At 39.8% G+C, this 21850-nt stretch overlaps 1 protein-coding gene across 3 annotated transcripts in view; it reads left to right on the top strand.

The window, feature by feature from the left end:
• The window catches only part of NRIP1 (nuclear receptor interacting protein 1), a 73908-nt gene that overhangs the window by 36260 nt on the left and 15798 nt on the right, over positions 1-21850 (top strand). For 2 of the 3 annotated variants that reach the window (XM_082279168.1, XM_082279169.1), the window contains exon 3: positions 14637-14685. The exons of the other annotated variant lie outside the window; for it this stretch is intronic. The gene's annotated coding sequence lies outside the window, so the exon portion shown is untranslated. The remainder of the gene's footprint in view (positions 1-14636; positions 14686-21850) is intronic. 3 annotated transcript variants of the gene reach the window in all.

Here is a 21850-nt window from a genome sequence, read left to right as displayed (position 1 = left end):
CTTAAGAAATCACAGATGTTGCATGGTCTTTCCATGAAAATTCATTTTAGTGTTTTCTGCTAGGTTAACATGTAACATGGGAACTACTTCTACTAGTCTCTTCTAATCCCTCTTCCTGATAATTCGGGTAAACTGGAAAGTTTTCTAGGAAGCACAGCACAAGGACCCAGTACTACAATCATTGTGTAATAGGCTAAGTGGCTAAACTTTATTTGCCTTTTTTTTTTTTTAAGCCCCCACAGTTGGCTGCCTGGATGGCATCCTGTCATTGAAAGGCTGCAAAAAGAACACCTTTGTGCAGGAAGATCAGTGAATCCTCATGTGTGGGTTGTGTCAGTCTCCATTTGCCAGGGTCTGTGATGTGGTGGAGAAGGCTCATGAGGTGTGTGCCGCCTCCAGCCTCCTGCTTCCCTGGGGCTGCAGAGCAGAGATGCCGGGGCCTCTGGGGCAGAACAGTCCCTGAGACTGCTCCGGGTAATCTCGGGGGTCCTTCTGACAACCAGGTGCTATGGGAACACCGTGGCCTTCTGTCCAGGTGTAACAAATGCCTTGGAAACCCTAGGCCTGTGGAAAAGCATCTGTATGGTGCAAGTTCCTCCTCTGCTGATGCAGAAGGCACGGTCACTGATGTTACTGAAAAACTAATGCTTGAAATTGTTAAAGCCTTCTAACAAGGAGGGTGCTTTGTAAGAAGAGCTGTGGTTCTTGGGAGTGAATCTATTTTAGTGGTAGGTGAGGGGTAGTGTTATAGCAGTTGTGACATAACTGCAAAGCTGTATCCTTCTTCAGTAAACTTAAATGTGTTTTGTTACCGTGTAACAGACTATAGTGCTTAGAAAATGACTGTACAAAACCAGAATAAACGAAGCCTTCTGTGCTCAAGCAGAGAAGAATCACAACACCCTCTGCTGGTACGAGTGACTCCTTCCTTTTCTCCTCAAGGACTTGCCTGGTGGATATCCTAGAAACAGTAAAAGGTAATTCTGAAGTGTGATGCTGGCTCCTTTTGATTAAGCTTTGAGGTTATTTTAACCCATTTGTGTTTATTTTTTTTCCCCTTGTAGAAATTGACAGTTTAATCTGACCAATAACATACCACCACTAAAACAGACGGGGAGAAGGTGGTGATGCCTTTTTCTCCACATTCAGATGTGGGGATCCATGTTGCTTTCTAACTAAGCACACTCCTACTTGGCAAAATTTTACTGGAGGTGGAGTTGGCGATTCTATGTGCAAATACACTTCTGGAGAAAGCACCCATCCCTTCGATATGCCGATAGTTGTATTTGAATAACGCTGCTAAATCCATTGGGTAAACTTGTGGTTTCATAGAGTAACCATATGTTCCTAGGGCCTTTCCTAGAGGTTATCTCTGCCTCTGTGTCACTTGCGAGATGATGAGCAGTCGCAGGCAGGCTGGGCAGTTGGTTTATTTGTTTTTGTTTCCCCTGTGTGTACAGTCATGCTCTCCAACTCTTGGTAGGCCCGTCGCATGTTAATACCCTCTGCTGTGCTTCCTGCTTGGCTTGGGATGACTGGGAAGGAAATCACAGGTTAGGATGAGAAGTGGTCACTTTTTAATTTCTTCTCATAAACCATGTCTGATGCCTGCCACAGCAACCCTCTGTGTGTTCCTGACCCCCCCCTCCTCCTTACCTGCCTGGCCTTAACATGCACAACATGCTGTGGTGGGTGCTACTGCTTCCACTTGGAAAAAGCATCTTCACCCGGGATATTTGTGGAGGGAGCGGAGGCACCGAGCTCCTCTGTGCATCCTGCGAGCTGGGTCTGTCCCCACAGAGTGCTGGAAAAATTGCATTTCCAGCTGCGGGGGAGGCGAGGGATGGGCTGGCGGTGCGGGGGAGCCGTCTGGGTGCTCGGCGGGAGGAAGAGCCCCGTTCCGAGTAAGTGGTGCCTTACATAATTTGGTTATGAAAGAATTGCTGCGGGTTGAGCCTCCCTCGGTGCGTTCGAGAGCGTCCCTCCAGCATTGCCGCCTGCACGGGAAGGGTTAAGAGGAGACAACATCCTGTCAGAGACCTTGTTTTTAATTTTGCCTCTCACACTGGCACAGATCCGGCTAAGAGCAGCCCAGATTAGTTCGGGAAAACCTTTGAAGAGATTTAAGATGTCCTTCAGCCAGTTTGAAGGTTTTTGTCTTGCAAATCCAGTACAAGGGCGCCTGCAGGCATCTCGACCCTTGCTGTGCTGCTGATGCAGCTCAAGGTCACGCTAACCCGCCCTGTGACATTCAACGACACACACACACACACACACACAAAAATTATGCGATGAAACTGCTTCAGCATTCAGCCAACCAACAACTTCCTCAGTTCCTCACTAAAGGAAGAAGTGTATACATTTTTTTTTCTTTTTGTCTTTTTTTTTTTTTTTTTTTTTTTTTTGGCTTCGTAGATTTTTGCTGCAGGAAATAATCCAGGATTTCTGGTGTGTGTGATGACAAGGTCATTTCTTAATTAGAACACATGTAAAGAACAAAGCTAAATGGCTTCAAAACAGCTTTGTAGTTGATGGAGAGGATTTAAATTATTTAAAGAGATAGTCACCCAAGTATGATGGAAACTGAATTCTAAACACATTAACTCTTTCAGTACTCTACGGTTTCCATATGCTACTCAAAGAAAATGTCAAATTTGATGAGCCATTATTGCAACTGCTGTTAAATGAGCATTTTTACATCTATTTATAGTTAGTGTTCTATTATCCTGTCTCTTATCAGAGTTACGACAGCAAGATTTTTTTTAAAACAGTGGAATACTCAGTGGCTAGAGATCAAGAGATAGCTATAGGAAATTGCTTGTTGGAGATCAGTGGCTTAATTTCTGTTCCATCTCATATTTTGATGAATGTATTAGCATAAATATGTGTACTCATGTGTGAGTACATGTATGAATTATAGTGCAGGTATACAGGTATTATTCAGAGCTGCCTCTGGGAGGAATCTGGACTCCTGTCCTCAGTGCTCAACGTGGTTTCAAAGCATAAGAGCATATTAAAGGTGGGTTTGGGATTAGGGAAAGAGAAATGAAAGGAGAGAATTGACAAGAAATGGCAACTTCACTTAGTTTGAAATGACTGTGAGCTGGCTGGGAAGAGGAGATGGCATCTTGGAATTTGAATTTTGTTCTTCTAATTTGATTGTCACTTTGACTCAAAGCACCTAAATACAAAGGTGTTGGTACCACTGTCTCGACCATGGTTTGACGTGGCTGTATGTTAATTCATACTTTTAATCCTATCCTCCTATTTTCCTTATTCTGTTTTCTAGGCTTCTTATTCTGTAAATGCCAGGGACTAGTAAGGTGACCACCCATCTGTGGTTGCCTTGGGCATGCAGAGCCCCAGGTATCCATGGGTAGCCCTCGCCTGTTTAAAGGGTTGACCTGATGCACTGGAGAAGCTGGATTTACTGTGGTCTGTAGGACCTGCCTTTTGGTGCCAGCACACAGTAACTTCACAGGCTGTCCGCTTAATAAAATAGGGCAAAAAACCACTTGTGAGTTTTTCACTAAGATGTAAAAGGCAAAAAAAATCATGGAGTAGTAACTTTGCTTGCATACTTTAGGCTCTGTATATGCTCAGAGATGCCACTGCATGATTTGTGTGAGAACTGAAATGTGGAGAAATTAGTCTTCCCCTATCGTCAAAAATCTAGCACTTAACTCAGATTTAAGTGCTTCAAGAGTAACTGACATAAAATTTATTAGGGGGTTTAATTTTTCTGGTTGTATTTGTTCTTGGTTCATTTTTTTTTCCCCGGGGTAAATGTTGTTCAGTTGGAACTTGTGGTGCAGCAAATGTCAAATGGAGTGTGCTTACTAGAAAGAGATTGTGCTGGCTCTGAGGTCCTCCTGAGAAAGGAGGAAACTACATTTGCCAGGATAAAGAGGGCAGATTGGGTGCTACAACTTCTTTCCTCTTTGGGCTGCCTTTTTTTTTTCCTTTCCCTGCACTGTCTGGCTTGTGAGAAGAAAACGACAGAGGGAAACAGGCTCCACACAAGGAAGACACGGATAAGAAAAAACTGATGTGCTCTGTGAAATCTGTGTATTCCTGCCCTTGCCTGGGGTGTGCTGTGCCCTTAATATTATGGGAGACCTAAGCTCACCTGCTAGTAATTTCTAATTTACTGTCCTAATTCATCGATTTGTTATCACTAATTGTACTTCATTTACTTCTGTGTAGTTTCCAGTACCTAAAGGGTTGAAAGGTTGCTGTAATTGGCACCCGCAGCTGCTCTTTCTTTTGACAGGGGATAATTTTGCAGCCTATGCTTTGTGTGACAGCTGCCTAATTGGGCATTCTCCCCTTGTAGCAAGCCTGCCTCCTCCAGCCTCCCTGCTGACAAATGGTGGTGGATTATAGATGAGGACACGCTGACCCGTTCGACCTTGCTGAGGCAGCGGGGAGGGGCCTCCTGCTACTTGAGGGAAGCTTTGGGTCATTTAAAGGACAAGGTCATGAGCCAGGTGGGGAAATGACATGGTATCACATGACAATAGCCCGATGACACGGTCAGTATGTCAAGGACAAACTCATCAGTATTGATTAACGCTGCTTTTTGCTGGTGTCTCTGTGAAGCCACTGATATTTCAAAAATATTTTGCTAATTTGTCCTAGGTAAAGTGCCGGGCATTATTTTGGGGGTTATTTAGGGGAGCATTTGTGCAGTGTTTTCTTCTCAATACACATCACATGCAAAAGCAGTGTTTTTAAAACCCCACCAATGATAATTTGTAGGGTTCGTCTTGATGGTTTTGGTAAAATGTTCATCTGGCTGTACTGGAAGGAAAATGCCAGGAAGGATGCATGACAGGGCAGAACTTGATGGGGGGGGAAAAATCCCTGCTTTGAAATTTCAGTGTTTCACTTTTCACTCCTTCAAAGGCACATATATGAACCTTTATGAAAACACATGTATCCACATATGTACAGCTGACTGGAATGTAGGAAAAGCGTTCATTTAAAGAGAACCAAAGAGAAAAGTTAAATATAAATTGGATATTTAAAGAAAAGGTCTTATATCAGCTCAAGGGTGATACAGTTAAGATAATGCCCTGCCTATTTTAAGAATTAAAACAGTATCCAACTATGCCAGGCAATAAAAACCTGCTAAGTGGGTTTTCGAAAACGTTGTGAATACAAGTGACAATGTTTTGAGAGCATCTTCATGTTGCATTTCTATGCTAATAAACTTCAAGGTAAATGAACAGCTTGTTTGACATTTGCTATGTTAGACAATAATAAAATGCTTTCTTCTGGAGTAATTAGACTTGATAGATTGATTATGTTAAGAGGTAAAGATAAATACAATCAGAAAGAGAACTCTCTCGAAGGGGAGTTAGTGCCTGTTTTTGAACTTTGCCGCTGTGGTTCTGGTTTAGCCAATGCCTGGTGCTGCATCTCACACACGTGTGTGCACAAACCTGCACACACACACACACACACACAGACACATTCACAAACATGCAGACACGCGTGGTGTGCACGGAGTTCTGAGGAGCCGGGAGAGGAGCGTTCACCTCTGAGCCCAGTTCCCTTCTCCGAGAGATCTGATTTGTTGTGGGAAGCTGTTGTGTCTGAACCTCGTCAGTTCACCAGGATGTAATTTTACTCCCCCGAGGTAAAAAGCCGTCAGTGGTAAAGTGTGATAAATTAGTTCACTCAAGTAGATGCGCGTGCGTGCGTGTGTGTGTTTAATTCTGACCTTGCTGTGCATGTGTTGAGCTGCTCTCGGTGCCCGAGTCAAGCCTGGTGGAGGTTTAATCCTGTGCCCTTGTACACGTATACTTGATTAGTAGTTGTGGTTATCTCAGCAGAAGACATTCTGCCCTCCTCCTTGTATTGGTCGGGACCCAGGCATTGGGGAGTCAAGTCGAAGGAGAAAGAAAAGAGATTTTGCATTAGTATTCTATGAAAGCCTTACTGTCTGCAGAACAAATTGATTGCTACAGTGTACCTGTGCTTGGCACCACTGCTGTGAAAGAAAGGTATGGTTGTAATCTGTTTTATTGTATTACATATTGTGACACTCCAGGAATGTTTAACATTCGGCTCTTCTATGACACACGCTAGCAGTCTGAGGAAAGAAAAATACGTGAATGAATGAAAAGTGTGCGAGGCTGTCGTATCGGCAGCTTTGTTTACTACAGCGAACTAAGTAGCCCCTGCTAATGAGACAAATTTATGTGCCAATGGCAACGTAAGGAGATGATTAACTGAATTCTCTGTATTATATTCAGTTACATCAGTGTCAGTAGTTGCTACGTACCTACACAGATAAAATTCTAATTAATGTTTTAAGGGGGTTTTGATTTAGCTTTTAGCAAGATGATAAATATGAAATATACTTGAACATGGATGTGTTTGCCTCTTTAAATGCGAAACTGTGGTGTTTTTTCCTAGTTATCAATCTGCTGTGCTGGTCCTACGTGGTTGTGAGGGGGTGAGGGGAGGTATAAAAACCTGCAAATCTTAGATGTGATGCTGTGATAAACGGCATGAGAACAAAGCTGAGGAAAAGTCTTACAGGATTTGAGTCTTCATATCTCACACACACACACCCCCACCACCACCCCTCTTAGTAATGCATAAATATGCACCCTTATTTTAGTGGGAAATCTAGGGCTCTTTGTTTCCTTAACCCAGTTGTAGACTTTACATAGTTGATTCTCTGGTTTTACAGATGCTCAGCTGATGTCAGTTGTGTGGGAAGTATGAAGCACTCCATTAATAAAACTCAGGCTGTTTCACAGAGGGCTGTGCTTAGTGCTTCATTCTTGGCATCACTGAAATTGTGGTGGTGATTATTTGGATGTTTGGTTGTGGTCACTCCAAAACATCTGAAGTATCTGCTCTTGTCATGCAGACATTCCTGACTAATTAAGTTTAGGACAGGTGGCAGACTCCTCCTGGGCATTTAAATCTGCGTGTAAACCTAATCTAATAACTTGATGAGAAAATGAAAATCCATCTTTCCTGGTGTGTTATCACCACACACAAGCCACAGAGGTATTTCTGAAATCCTCTCTCTGCTCTTTGTCCTGGCAGGTGACAAGTAAATGAGTTGCTTTAAGGAAATGAGGGACTTGGAAAATGCTTACTGCTGAGCAGCAGTCATGCACTGTAATAGTTACTTCTGTCATATGGCCTTGCTGACTTAAGATTAACACTTTATGGATGTGGGGTATATTTATATGTGTGTACCCTTGAGCTTACATTTTACACCTTGCAAGGAGTGTGAATACAGCCTTATACATGCAAGTTGTTGATCTTCGAGATCCTTAGGCAGCTAAGAAAATTTCTAAGAACTCCAGTTCGGGGAGGCTTTGTGATGTGACTGTTTGAACTCAAATATGATGACTTTAGTTGCAAATAATTAGTCAAAACTTACTTATTCAAACCAAATATTTTGTGAGTAAGCTATTCTTCCCCCTGAATTACTTTTTCTTTTTTTCCACATAAGCATGTTGTAACAAAACCAGAAGTTGTTAAAAACAGTTGCACAATTTACACAGCAGATGGGAGGATCCAGGGACTTTACTGTATTTAACCAGGTTTTGGAAGTGAATTTCAGTAATGCTATAGAAATGGTTAATTCTTACCTCAAATTCTGTATTCATTTTTTGTAGATTTTAACCAGTTAGTGACAGGAGGTTGAGTTCTGAAGAAAGTGTTAGGTAAATACAGGGTGTTACTGCATTTCAATGCAATTAACTTTTGTTCATAAATAATTCAACCTATGACTTTAAATAAATGATCAGAGGAAAAGAAAATGAATGACATGTGATTAAATCCAAGTTCTTGAAAACATTTTACCAGTCAAGAATCCTGTGACTGCCTTGGGTCGTCTTATAATTCCTCTGTAGAAAAAAGCCAGTTCTGAGAGTTGTTGTGGGTTTTGCTTAGTTTTGTTTTTTGTCAATTCTCAGCGTATCATTAGAGATATGAGGTAGACTCTTCAGATCATAGTTAAAAGAAGACTGATGATGTGTTATTTTTCATTTTGTCTTGATTTTCTTAGTGCCATGAAATATACCAGTTTCGGTAGCCCGTGATTTTTCCTAGTTTTCTTTTTTTTAGTGGAAAGTAGAAGGATGTTTGCCGAATTAAAAATTTTACTGCCAACTTTACTGAATGAGCATGACTGATGACATTAGAGTCTTGATGAGAATTTTGGAATACAGCTTGTTCTGGGGTAGACTGCTATATTGTGGATGAGGTGGTGAAGAAGAAACCAAATGAGGAAGAAAACCCAAACACAACCTTACCCAAATAAGTTGGATTTTAAAAACAGTTCTTGCTTATCTTGGAGGTATGCAGTTCATTCCAGTATTGGTTAGCTGTATCACACAGCTTTTCCTCTGGAAGTACTTAATCAAGTGTTAAGTAAGAGTTGATGCTTGAGTGTTATTATCAATTTAGGCAGATTTTAGAGGTGAATTCCAGATTAGATCTATTTTTGAAGGGTGGCTGTGCCCTGCTTGAGATTGTGAAATGCTTGTTCCCCATCTCCACCGCTTTTCTTTCTGTTAACGTGCTCTACCATAGTAGAGAGGAAGTGGAGGTGTTGCGTAACTTCAAGTAAATAGATTTTCTGTGCAGATACTGAAGGCAGCCTTAACTCAAGCAGTGCTGTCACTACCAGAATCCTGCTAATGCTAAAGGCAGTTGTGTAATTAATGGCCTTGTGTACTGAACTGAGACTGCTGCGAAACCTCTGGAGGGAATTATTGTGTCTATCGTGTTGGTTAACTTTCCCTGAAAATAAAGTGTGTTGCTGATACTTTGTTGGGGTGACAGGGGAGGATTTTGCAAGGCCTGATGAAACAACTCTGGCATCTTTTTCCTGACCACTGAACAAAGCATCTGCAGCAACAGAGTTGAACGGTTGAAATGGAGCTGTTAATAAAAATAAGATTAATTTTGCTTGAGGAGATGAGTGTGGTAAGATAAGAAAATAGAAAGCTGCACTTAAAACTCAGTGTTTTTTAGATGTTTTTGTTGTAAGATCATGTAAAGAATTTGGACCTTGTTTTGATACTAGTGCCTTACCTAGGGCAATGGTGGTAAATGGTCTAGAATAGATGAAAATTATTAGTCATTTTTTGTCTAATCTGTTCTCCTGAAGCCATTTGTAAAACCTTGTTAAAAGTTCCAAAGTTCCAAATACCTTTTTTTTTTTTTAAATTTGTTTGGATCTTTGTTTCTGCAGCATCAGCCGTAGGCAGCACTGACTATTAGCAATTAGAAGTTTTGGATGCCTCCCCTCCTCCCAGACTTAGATGTTTAAGTCACTGGCAACTGCTCGATCCATTTTTCTCTCACTCTGGCAAAGAGTACAGAGTATGGCAGATATCTGTGAGTTCTACAAATGAATAGGTATAGGAGCCAAGTTATTTACTGAGTTTGGTCAGTTTGGAAACTTCCAGCTTTTGAAGCTAGAATTGGAGTTTGTACAAGCTCATTAGGAAAAATGCTAATATCGATTACTAAGGGTGAGCAAACTCATTTCTGCAGGCTTAGTTCTAGTTACTAGTTAGGAGTTACTAGTTACTAGTTAGGAGATTTGCAGAGGAGGCTCAGTCGGGCTTTCAGGATTCCAGAGGATGGGCACCACCGAGCAGTTCAGCACATGCAAAAAAAAGCTCTGTGTGTGGAGTCACTTGCAGCTGCAGCATCAGTTCCTTCACTGCCCTGCTGCTGGCACAGGCTGCTGCAGTTCTGCCTTTTTGCTGGTGTAACCTGGGATGAATGCACACCCTGTGTCCCTCTGAGCTGCGAGTGTATTTCAGCTGAATTAAACTGGTAAAAGGCAGGTTTTAACAGCTTTCAAAAGCAAGGAATTAAAAATGGACCTGTTTGGGAAGGAAGTGCTTATGTATGTGTACAGACATTCATACTTTGCTATGAGAGACCCTTGCTTCAGGGTAAAAAGGACTTCATTGTTCTTGGTTAGGAAAGAGATTGAAACTGGGCAGTGGATCAGAAGAGCTTCTGCTGTGCAGTGGTCTTTGCAGCTCCAATCCATGTTCTTGCCCAGCTCATTAAGACTGCTTCATCATGTTAGATCCCTGAGAAATAGGGAAAGTTTGTGGAATTATATTTTTGTCGATAATGGTATCATTCGTGTTTAGTTCAGTACTGATGGTGATACTTTAGTTCAGTACTGGTGTTTTCTTGGAGGGAACATTGTTTCAGCAGGTATAGTGGAATACCCATATTGACTGTATTTGACTGACACACATCTCCATCTGAGGGTGATGGGAGTGCCAGTAATTTTTCTTATTTTGGAATAGAAAGGCATTTACTGTAGTGTGCAATTCCTACTCCTTTAGTAGTAAGCACCGTTATTTCCTTAAGTTTAGGGTATCCAATTGTTGTTTTGTTTCACTAGTAGGGGAAAAAAAAAACCAAAAATCAAAATGCCCACAAATTGTAGAGAGAATATCTTGTAATTCAGCTGAAATTCAGAAAATCTTTCTTCATTTGCTATGGATATGGGGCTTACGTGTTACTTGGCAAGTGGCTTAAACTTCTCCTGTCCTCATTGCTGTTCCTCATGTGTAGAGCAGCAATATTCCAAAGCACTGGTGTGATACATTCATGGATGTTCCTAAAGTGTTCTGTTTTGTTCCAAGATGGAATCTCTTTTTTTTTCTTGCAATTTTGACAGTACCCAGTAGCCTCCAACATGGTTTAGACCCACGCAGTGCACATAATGAGAGGTCCTGGTGAACAACGGAGGAGTGAAATTACTATGATCAGTCTGTAAATAGCAGCAGCCATCTAACATCAGATATTTAGATGTCAGATTGAAATAGGTCTTTGGTAACTGAAATGCCTCTTACTTGTTAGTTTGCTTGTGAGTGGGTTTTTTTTTAATGACCTCAGTTTATGTATTAGAAATATGGAACTTAATTCCGTAGTTCACTCAAATCCAAAATAGTTTGGGATTTTATTTCCATATTCATGTAGTGAACGGCTAAGTCTATGAAAGTCCTTTCTGTACTTAGGATGTTGCTTATACTCTGCAGCTTGGTGGTGGAGTACATCAAGATTATTTTTTTATTGGTATTATTAAGTTTTTAAGTTATGGTTGTATGTTTCATCGAAAAAAAACCCCAATACTGAGTCAACTTCAAACATTTTCTTCTTCTCAGCTTTTCTACCTGTGACTGTCATTTTACCAGAGAAAATAATTTCATGGAAGGGTAGTTCAGATGCATGTTTTGTGTAATTTGCAAGTGTGGACACTTGCACATAGTTACAGCTGACAGAGTACAGTCAACGGTGGAAGAAGTATCTTACCAACAGTTCCCTGCTCCTACGAGAATTTCTTCTGTTCTCCAAGATTTATGAGGTCACGATGTCAAAGGTTCTTGTAGCATTCAGCTAGTCATGATGGAGTGCAAGCCAATTTGAAATAAAAAATGGCTGGATGAGCTTTACTATTCAAAAATTAAACTCATAATCAAATTTGCCAATTAAACAAAAATAAATGTTAAACAAGAGAGGTTTTAGTACCTGAAGTGGCAAAGATTGTGCATACATATCCCTATCAAGTAGTCTGGGTTTTCTGGATGTGTATTAGAAAGACTGTCATAAACACTATTAGATTTCTTGTGATCATTATGTGTGAGGAACATGGATCATGCTTGATCTTAAAAAATACGCATTTGCTTTAAGTAAAGTAATTAAAGTGAAATACAAGAATTCATGGAAAAACTTGAGAAAGATGTTTTCAGATACATTAGCAAAAAGGAGCTTGTTGTTACTCCCTGTTCTTGAATCATCCACATCTTGCCAAGCAGCTAGCAAAAATAAGTTGCATTCGGTGCATGCTTTGTATCTTATATGTAGAAGTGAATTGCAAGAGCAGTTTAAGTCTGTTAATTTTCATTTTGGAATCTTAGTCCCCACTCCCTGATATAAGTGGAGCTTTTGGTCCTGAGTGGTGATGGATAGACAGTAATTTACTGGTTTTTCTCCTTCTTTCCCTCCCACCTGTTTTTCAGCAACAGATTAGAGTCAAGATGTTTTAGATCTTCCAATCCTTCCTCTTGTTCCATTGGTCAAAATCACAGTAAAAATATTGTAAACTCCTGAAAATTTTGGACTTTCCATCCATATGCATTGTGACAATGCTTACTGCAGTTCAGTGGAAATGCTTCCTACAACATAGTGGACAAATACAGCTGGTGTTTTAGGGACCATGCTACCTAGAATTTCACCTCCGGCCTTATATTTTAGTGAAGCAAGTTGATTATAATGTTTTACAGTGTGCAGTATCTGACATCATCTCGTTTCTGCTCTTCTCTTTTTTACTGTTCAGGACTTCATGCTGGTGGGGCAGTGTCCTAGGCAGCTTGAATAGCCTCACTATCTTCTCCTGGTATTAATGCTTTTCATCCTCCTTATACATACTTTTTCCCTACAGTCCTTCCCTTCTGCTTCGTTATCTCTCCGTCTCGTCGAAGTCTGTAAGCACTTCGGGGTCATTGTCTGAATTTACATGAATATAAAACATTTTACAATAGTAATTACGCCAAATATCAAGCACAGACAGACTTGCTCTCATAAAGCTGGCAGCATATAAAGAAGACAAGTGGAATTTGCATCCCGGTTGGTTATTCTTGGTCACCCAAACTGTTCCCTTCCGAAGTGCTACAAGCAAGCTCTGGTTTACATGATTAAGGAGAGAGATACCGAAGCGACTTTGGAAGTGAGGGTTATGTTTTGTTTGCAGTAAACCAGAATTCAGATGTAGACCCAGTAAATCAAACCCCTCTGGTTTGAGGAGGAGAAATTATGTTCAAAAAAAATGGAAAACTTCCAGTATTAAGTCTGCTGTTTGGGCTCGGAAGGTTATTTCATTAAGGCAGCTGAGAAACAGAAAGCTTCCTTTGTTTGATCAAAGGAGGTCTGGGTTTATGCTTAGCTGGTCTGTGGGACAGGTGCTCTCTCAGCCTTCACCTTGCTCCTCAGAAGTTTCCTCATCGATGTCATCATTTGTTGTCATGATTAAGTAAATAGCTATGGTCTCTCTGAAAAGAAGTATCTCCTTTCTTTCCTAGGAGCAGTATTTTTTCATTCTCTGGTCTTCTGTGCCTCTGTCCCCTCTGAAGTGAAAGCAGATTGCATCAGGGTAGGGATATTGTCATTGTACCAGCTGGAGAAGTGAAAGAGCTTTCACTAGTTTTTTAAAAGTAGCAGCTCAAGAGAAGGGGGAGCCCTTTGATGCTATATTTTAGCCCTTCTACATTATATTTTAGGTCCTTTGTACCCCTTTCTCCCTATCATTAATCTTTGTGTTCTGTTGATCTTTTAGTGTATATCATTCTTTCCTTCCCTTCCAATCATATGTAGTAAAAGAAAGGTATTGGGTGAAAACTGTGTTACTACAGCAGCACATATTGTTGTACTGCAAAACCAATAAATGCATTTTTTCTTCTGTAAGAGGAAAAGAAAACATACTTTTTTTGGAGGCCAGTGTTGCTCTAGGGCTTCATTTAATTGCTGTCCAGCTGAACTTGTCAGCATCTCACAGGTGCAGATGTATTTATTTTAAACTTCATATAGTCTGTGATGAGAGAAAGGGAACAAACAAGTCTGTGAGGAAAGGCAAGCAACATACATCATTTGTGTTTTGGCTTGTGGTCTTGCAGGAGGTATTTTGGTGGATTTGGATTAATTTTGGTCTGGTAATTTACTGTGGAGGAGAGGAAGAAAGGGCCTCCAGAGTGTAGATGATCTTCGCCTGGGGAGCAGTGCAGAAGCATAATGGAATTTCCTGTGTGAGAGGTGCCTGAGTATTGCAGCAAAAATGAATGTTTGTGGAAACAAAAGGGTAAGGAAAAAGGACACAATAAGTGGTTAGGTTACGTGGATAGAAATGAAAGTTATTAATGTCCATAGAACTCAGATGAGAAATTTTAAACTTAATCTAGTGCAAGAGAAAAACAATTGAAAAGTTGAAGTAAAGGGTTATATGAACAGAGTGTGTTCAGGGGAAAGATTACAATAACAGCTGTGTTTTGTGTAGTGTGGAATGGTCTTTGGATGTCATTAACGTTACACGAGTGTGCGTTGTGGAAGTGGGGAGCTGAGGGATGACTGAATGAGAATAATGATGATAATAGCAGAAGAAAATGAGTAAGATTTTAGAGAAGCAGAATGCAATGCCAAGGGTGTGTTGCGTGTTCTTGGTTTCTTTTTGGTTGTTTGTTTGGGGCTTTTTTTAGTCATGGTGGGTAAACGGATGGTGGGAGTGTTAGAATAAAGATAATCTCCCGATGACAGCATTTTTTCACAAAGTGGGTAGTATTAACCAGGCAAGGAGACCTATCCCCTCTCTCCTGGCAGGTTACCTTTACCACCTTGCTCAGCTCAGTGTCATTTGTCAAGCTCTGATACTCTCACAAATCGACCACAAGTATAACCAACTTTGGGGGGAAACTTAATTTTAGCTTTGAAACCTCATTAAGAAGTAAGACAGGCTCCCTTTCATGAGCTAACACTGAATTAACAGAATGAGTTTCCTGTTACTGTAGAAATATAATTATTTTCCACCATAAGTTTCTGCATCCTGATTATAATATATTTATTTTTGGCAGGGAGGAGTGAAAAGCAGATTCACAAAGATCCTGCATTGACACTTGAAAGGTATGAGTTTCTGCTATGAACTTGAAAAGTTTATTAACCTGTATTTTTTCTCACCTGGGTCATGGAGTGGTAACTTTGTCTCATTCACAGTAGCTTTGGTCCTTACCCCTCTTACGAATCCCAAGTCAGAAGATGGTTCATTTCACATCCCTGTATAGTCTGATCTCGTTCTCCTGAGATTGCTATCTAGGGTGCCAAGGCAGCAATCTGCCGAGTTTCCTGAGAGGCTGAAGACATGTTCACTTGCCCACCAGAACTTCTGGCTTTTTTTCAACAGATGGATTTTAAATTGCATGCTTTTAAGAGCATGTAGTCCATTGAGAAGATGTTTTGGGTTGTGGGTTTTTTATGGGCTTTTTTCCCCTCTGGTATTGCTTTGTTGCCCTCTTTGGCTTGTACCTCCCTTTCCAGTATGATTTGCTTCAGCATTTATTTGGTATTTGGGAGTTGTTTGTTGTTCTGTAAGATTCTGCAGGTACTCGCAAGTCTTAACTGCTGTTGAATGCAATCACATGAATGTGTTCAGTGCAGTTCTTTTGGTCTCACTGATGAAACTGAGCAACAAAATTTGAACAAAACTATTCTTCTTTAGCAAGATTATGTGTAGACTGAAAAAGAGAAGAAACCAAAAAAATGTGGTTTAGTAATAATGTAGGCAGTCAATGAAACTTCTTCAGGTTATTGACAAGGCCTTACTATGTATTGATTTAGAAAACACTGGAGTTACTTATTGATGTTACATTGAACTGGGAAATGACTCTTCCAGTTACATCAAGGAAAGATGGCTTTATATAACACAAAGGACATGGTTTGTGACCTGTCAGCCATGCTCAAATCTCTGTTATGGCAGGGGAAGCTGGAAATATTGCGTACCCTGACCAGCTGAATCTATAGAGCTGTGGTTATAGATAATTGCTATCAGATAATTACTTTATACTACGTCATACATGGTTTGAGATACTGTGGTGCAGTTTTGCTTGTTTATTTGCTAGATTCTTGACTTTAGTTCTTTTTTTATGACAATTTCCCCCACTCACCGTAATCATTAAGTGAATAGATTAAAACTATAATTTTGAGATATTCCCCCAAAGCTGAGACAAGATTTACAGAGAGAAGTTCACCACCTACCTGCCACTGCCTTTCATTGTTACCAATTTTATTAGATGATGAATTGATATCAAATTCCAGTGTATGGGAAACCAAATCACCTGCAGTGGTTGCTGTTTGTTAAACAAGTTGAGGAATGGTAACACTGGAATAACTGATGTTGCACATCTCAAAAATCCTATGCTGTGTCCTGAATGGTAGAATATTGAAATTTTAAATGTAAACTAGTTCGCTTTTAGTAGTCCTGATGCTTAAACTGGTGATACTGGGTTTTAGCATTGTAGATACCCATCTGTCCTATGGATGCATCTGCAACTTTAATATGTGTCACATCATTTAGATGCCGTTCTCATGCACTGATCTGCATGTGTGCATAACCTTGCCATTATTTCATTGTCCTGTAAAATTCATAGGTCTACTTATGTAAGGGAAAATAAATAAGTAAAAAGAGAGTAAACGTTCAAGGACTTACTACTACGCTATTCATTGATATGGTATTTTAAGATTTTTAAAAACTTAATTTGACATTTCACACATGTAAATATGACCACAGACAATATTTTTTCTAAAAAATAAGTAAAAATTGTACCTTTACAGAATTGGGCATTGACAACCTTCCAGTTCTTCAACATAATCCATTGTTGTGGACTAGACTACTAAATTGACCAGAAGTACTTTGTGCTAGCTGTCATATTTATTGTCATTGCTGCAGTGGCTGGTTGTTTACTGCAGTTTGTCATTACCCCCTCTTAAAAGACAGCACTCTTGAAATGCGTTACATTTGGATCACTGTGTGGAAAGATGCCTGTTCCAGCTCTCCAAAGAGGAATGGATAAGGACTGGATTTCAGATACTGTCTACATGGTGTCACAGCCAAAACCACCACTGGCTGCTGCTAGCAGCCTGCCACATCCCTGCTGCTTGAAGAGTGGGCGATTCGATCCAAAGTTCAACACAAGCAGAAACCTCTTGCTTCTATAGCTTATGTATGTAAAGAGTCTGAGCTTGTATTTAATGGGAAGAAACCCAAACCCACAACTGCTGCTGACTTGTTTTATCAAAGGTTTGGTCATGAAGATTGAAGAGGGTATTTATAGTATAAGCTTGGGAGAAGACTTGCCGTGACACGGAATGAACAGTTATTCACTGTAATACAGCTGAATTAAAGCAAAGGCTTTTTCACACATTTGAGTTTCCATGTTTGTAAACTTAAAAAAGGTGCATGACTCCAAATGTACTTGCTTTAGGCTTTCACATGTTGGGTAGCTGTACTGCTAATAAGCTGATGTGTTTCCTAGAATGTTTTTGGTTGTGATATGTCCTGTATACACATTTTCATGTGTGTTTGGTTCTCAGAGTAAGCTGCTGATTTGTTTGTGGATAACAAAGGAAATTCTGTTGGTTTGTTGTAATCATTGCCTGATTTACATTTTTTTATTTTTCCCTTCCTAGCTCTTCATTGCAGTAAGAAGCTTTATCAGCTTTTCACAAAGTAGGAAGGATAGAAATTCCACCTAGAAAAAAAAAAACAAAACTAACCAACCTCCCCTTTTCTCCCATTTTGCTGGAAGGGCTTAGAAAAGGAGGACTAAGGAAGACGAGAATTGCATTGCCCTGAGGTCTACAACTTAACTCAATTTGATCTTAAACCAGTGACTGTTTTAAGATCTGATGAATCACTATCAGAGTTAAAAGCACCTATACCACAGTGCTGAGAAGCTGACATCCCAGGCTTCAGGGGTGATTTGTGTCTGGCCCTAGTAGCTCAGGCAATACTATAGCTTAAAAGGGTGACAACCTAATTCTTGTGAAGGATGTTTTCAAAAAGGAGACAAGTTTTTAAACCTTTTTAAAACCTTTTTTTCCCCCATCTTTTTTTCATTTGAGGCCTTTTTGTTAGTAGCTGAGACAACCCAGTCTTACAGGCAGAGAGCTGCAAATGTACTACCTCTACAAAAACGGAGGAAAATCAGTAAACAAATGTTAAATAGCTGAAACAAGATGCAGGAGGGTGTGTGATGGCCTGAAGGTTTTACTGGCAGTGTCCAAGATGCCCACATATGAGTGAGCTATGCAGGTCACCCCAAATGGGTTCCAATAAAAGCTTTAATACTAACACAAACAGTCCTATTTATAGACATATCCGTCTGTCTAAAGATAAACTGCTCCCAGTCATGTCTAGACTAACATCAGAGCAGTGCTGGTGTTGAAAGTGGGGGTTAAGAATTAAGAGTACAAGCCACACTATTCTTTAAATTACTACTTATTACAATGAGCATGTAAACTTTGTGGCAGCAGTGCAGCTTTGAATGCCATGTGACATTGTGTCACCCAAGACACCTCTTGTTCATGTTCAGGCATCAGAGGGGTACATGTGGTAGACGTGACCTGTAAAGCTAAATACTCTCCTGCATGTGTCCAAAGCTTTGAGAATGCGTCGATGGGTGGATAGATCAGTAAATGACTTTCATTGCTAACTATTTTCAGCAGCTGGGTTTTAATGAGTCTGTCAACTGTTGCTACTGTGTTTAATCTGCTCACTTACTCAGCATTCAGCATTAGAGAAGCTTTCTAGGAGGTAAATGTTGTCCTGATTACAGAAGAGGTTAGTTTGATTGTGTTCTGCACAGACCTTGTATTGTTCTTTTTGTTGTTGTTGTTCATTGAGAAATATATGCTGTGCACACAGATGATTAGTGTAAATAAGCAAGTGTTGTGCTTGGAAGTGCACATTCAAATATACAATTGTTATATTAAGATAAGTATCTTGGACTGCACCAAGTTAAAACCCAAGGTCCTGACTCTGGTCTTGCCGTGTGTTTGAGTGGGTTTTCCTTTTAGATTTGTGGTTTATATATATTAGCAATGGCTGAATAGAGTGAAAAAGATGGCAAAAAGTCTTTCCCTTCCTTTTCATTTAACATAAGAGCTTTTCCTTAGTTTATTTGCTATGCTGCCTAACAGTTCTTATCAAAATAAGGACAGAGCAGCTGCTCTTAAGGGTAGGGAATACTTAAAACATGTAATGTACCAATGTGAAGAAAATGTAGGGTAGTGGTATTTCTGGTAAGTGTACTAAAAAAAAGATACATCCAGGAGCTTTGATCAAATGCCAGCTCTGACATCAGTCCTCTCTGTAATCTTTCTTGCTGATCTGTGACCTTGACCTTGTGTTTGTGTTTGTATGTCAAATCTATTTTAGGGATGGACAAACTAAGTTCAGTTTAATAAGATTTATACTCCAGTTTCACAGGATACCTTAGTAAAACATAAAAATTAAAATATTTGGATCAGTTAAATTTTCAGTTATCTTTTAAGATTTCAGTGTGTTTGAAGATACTGACTTGTTGTTGTTGTTGTTGTTGTTCTTTTAGTTCTGTTTAGGTGGTGGTTCTTACAAATATGTCTTTAGGTCACCAGTAAACTCTCCTAAATTCAGCACAGGCGTTCTGCCTGGAGGTGGGGTTTTCTTTTCAAGCACCTCAGCAGTGGCTGTGCTTTTGTGTGGCATTAAGTGAGGTTCAGCAGTGAAAGTAGTCCCTGCTCTTTGTCCTTCCTCACGCCATTTGTAATCCCGCATTCCCACATGGAGAACTGCAGATCAGACGCTTGGCAGGGTCTTTGGGGTTTCTTTGGACTGTGACGAGGTCCTTAGTCTGGCTTGCCTTGTAGGAGCTCTGTGCCACACGACTTCAGCAGGTTCTTGAGCACAGCCCTTATTTTAAACATGTGCAAACAGGGCAGCAGAGTTGGTTGGTATAACACCAGCACTTTGGGCTTCGTAAAGCCTTAGTGAGGCTGTTGTTTTCACAGGCACTGTGAAATAGGATCCCAAATTAGCTAATACTTATGTGCAAGTATGGAGTAATCGATTTATTTTTAATAGGTCTTTTATTTCTGGGGTGATGTTGTTTTATGTAGAAAATCACATGCTTTCTTCAAAAGTCGGTCACACATCTATGTTGCTTTGTTTTATACAGTTTTTAATTTGGCATAAGCACCTGTTTCAACTCTCCTGACAGTAATGGAACAAGCAGTAATAATAAGTAGCTTTTTTTTTTTCTGCTCTTGCAATTATTTTCTTCATGAAGAACTCATTAAAAACAGATACAGAAGGTTTCCTTTCCACAACTTTGTGATGGCATATTATCTTCTTAAAATGCATGGCACCTTTATCAACATAAATTTTGAGAAATTATTTCAAAGTGTATATCCTTACAGTGAGGGATAGTTAAACACTTCCCCTTGCCAGCTATCCACTGTTTTTACCACGCCTTTGTGGCAGTAAATACCTCTTTCTCTGGTTTTAAGTTGGTATTTTAATTGTACCGATTTGACTCGTAGCTAGGAGTGGGTTGCAGTCCTGTTCTTTATGTGTGAGGGTCAGATGATCATCTCTGTATTCATCTATATGATTTAAAGTCCTTTCAATATTTTACTTAGGGATTTACGTTGTGAATGTTTTTAGATTAACTCTGGCATAGTGATAAGGTAAGGACTCTGTCCTTTTGTCTTTATATGATGTTATGAGCTTCTCTCAAGGTTTCACTGAAGTTGATTCTTATGTTTTATCTTGAATTTCACTTGGTTTTATTGCTGTTCTGGAGAGGAAAAAAATTGTAATTTTTTATTTGAATTGAGCTAGTAGAGACCATCTTGTTAATGTGGATTTTTCCTTTCCCACTTAAATGTAGTTATATGAGCCTTCTCTATGTCCACAACAACCTTTGGAAAAATCAACAACAATAAGCTGAAATCTCTTATTACAACAGAAGCTGTAGTGTCCTTTCCACAAAAAAAAAAAAAAAAAAAAAAAAAAAAAAAAAAAACACCAAAAAAACACAAAACCAAAACAAACCCAAACCACAAATCATCTGAGCTTCTAACATGGATTTATGGGGCTTTTACGTACAGTTGGATGCTATGTGACTGTGAACCTGTATTTCATGTGTTCAGTTAGCTGAAGCCTGTTCTGTTGGGAAGTCTACAAAGTGGCTTTCATTCATAACCGTGAGATGCCTGGTCCCAAGTGAAACACAGCCATTACTGTCAGTAAAATACTGTGCATTACTCTCTAGTCCTTTGTTGCACTTTGACATCTGAAACCAGTGCTTGGTTAAAATAACATAAAGCGACTTAAAGTATGCCAAACCACCTAACATACAGTTATTCCAAGAAATACACAGCTTTAGTGCACTGCTATCAATAAATGCCTGTATCTTTAGATCCCTCCAACAAGCAGAAGGTCAGAGTTGTGTGGAAATGCATTATCTGCATACATTGATCATAACTCAGAAGCCTGATTGCCCAGGAGAGGACATTGATTTCTTCACTGTATATTAATCAAGTTTCATTCTTGGGGAGTTGACGTAGAGTTAAATGCATAATCAGTGATTTGGTTTTGTAGGTGTCAGAGGGAATGAAAATCTGGTTGAGTTTCCTTTTAATTGCTTATTTGTAGGCAAGTGGTTTACCAAAGATTGGAAAGGTGCATCCTCTGTCCATTCTGTTGCATATTATCTTCTCCTCTATTCTGAAAACAAGTCTTTGTATACATTTCTGTGTGGTTTTTGCTCTTGGTCTCTTAAATAAGAAGACTGAATTAAGCGAAAGCCTTTCTGCTCCCTGTATTTCTGAGCTTGGATCAACACCCTTACCCAAGTTAGTTGAGATTTAGTGATACATGGTGTTTCTGGATCCTTGCCCTTAATGGATGTGGGGTGGGGTTGTAACTTTGCTGCAGTATCTTTTAGTTTCTGCCTTTTTTTTCCTCAGTAGCAGAAGACCATTGAGCAGTGACTGACGGGACAGGTTTAGATGTCAAATACTTGATTCCTTCACAGGTGGTGGTTGTAAGCTGAATGTCTGTTCTTCCTCATTCCTTACAATTAGCAAAGACTTGGCAGAGAGTGTGTTTCTAAGTTCATGCCTTGAGTGTTAGCAGATCATGATCAAGAAATGAACTCAAAGATGTCCTTTACAGTACCATTAGAGAACAAAATATAAATATTCCTCCAGTAGTATTTGTAAGCAGAAATACATGTGCATGAGCCTGGGT

Source organism: Coloeus monedula, assembly GCF_965178545.1.
Source record: "Coloeus monedula genome assembly, chromosome: 3".
Classification (NCBI taxonomy): domain Eukaryota; kingdom Metazoa; phylum Chordata; class Aves; order Passeriformes; family Corvidae; genus Coloeus; species Coloeus monedula.
The sequence above is the reverse complement of the archived record's forward strand: the minus strand, read 5'-3'. Positions and strand labels throughout refer to the sequence as shown.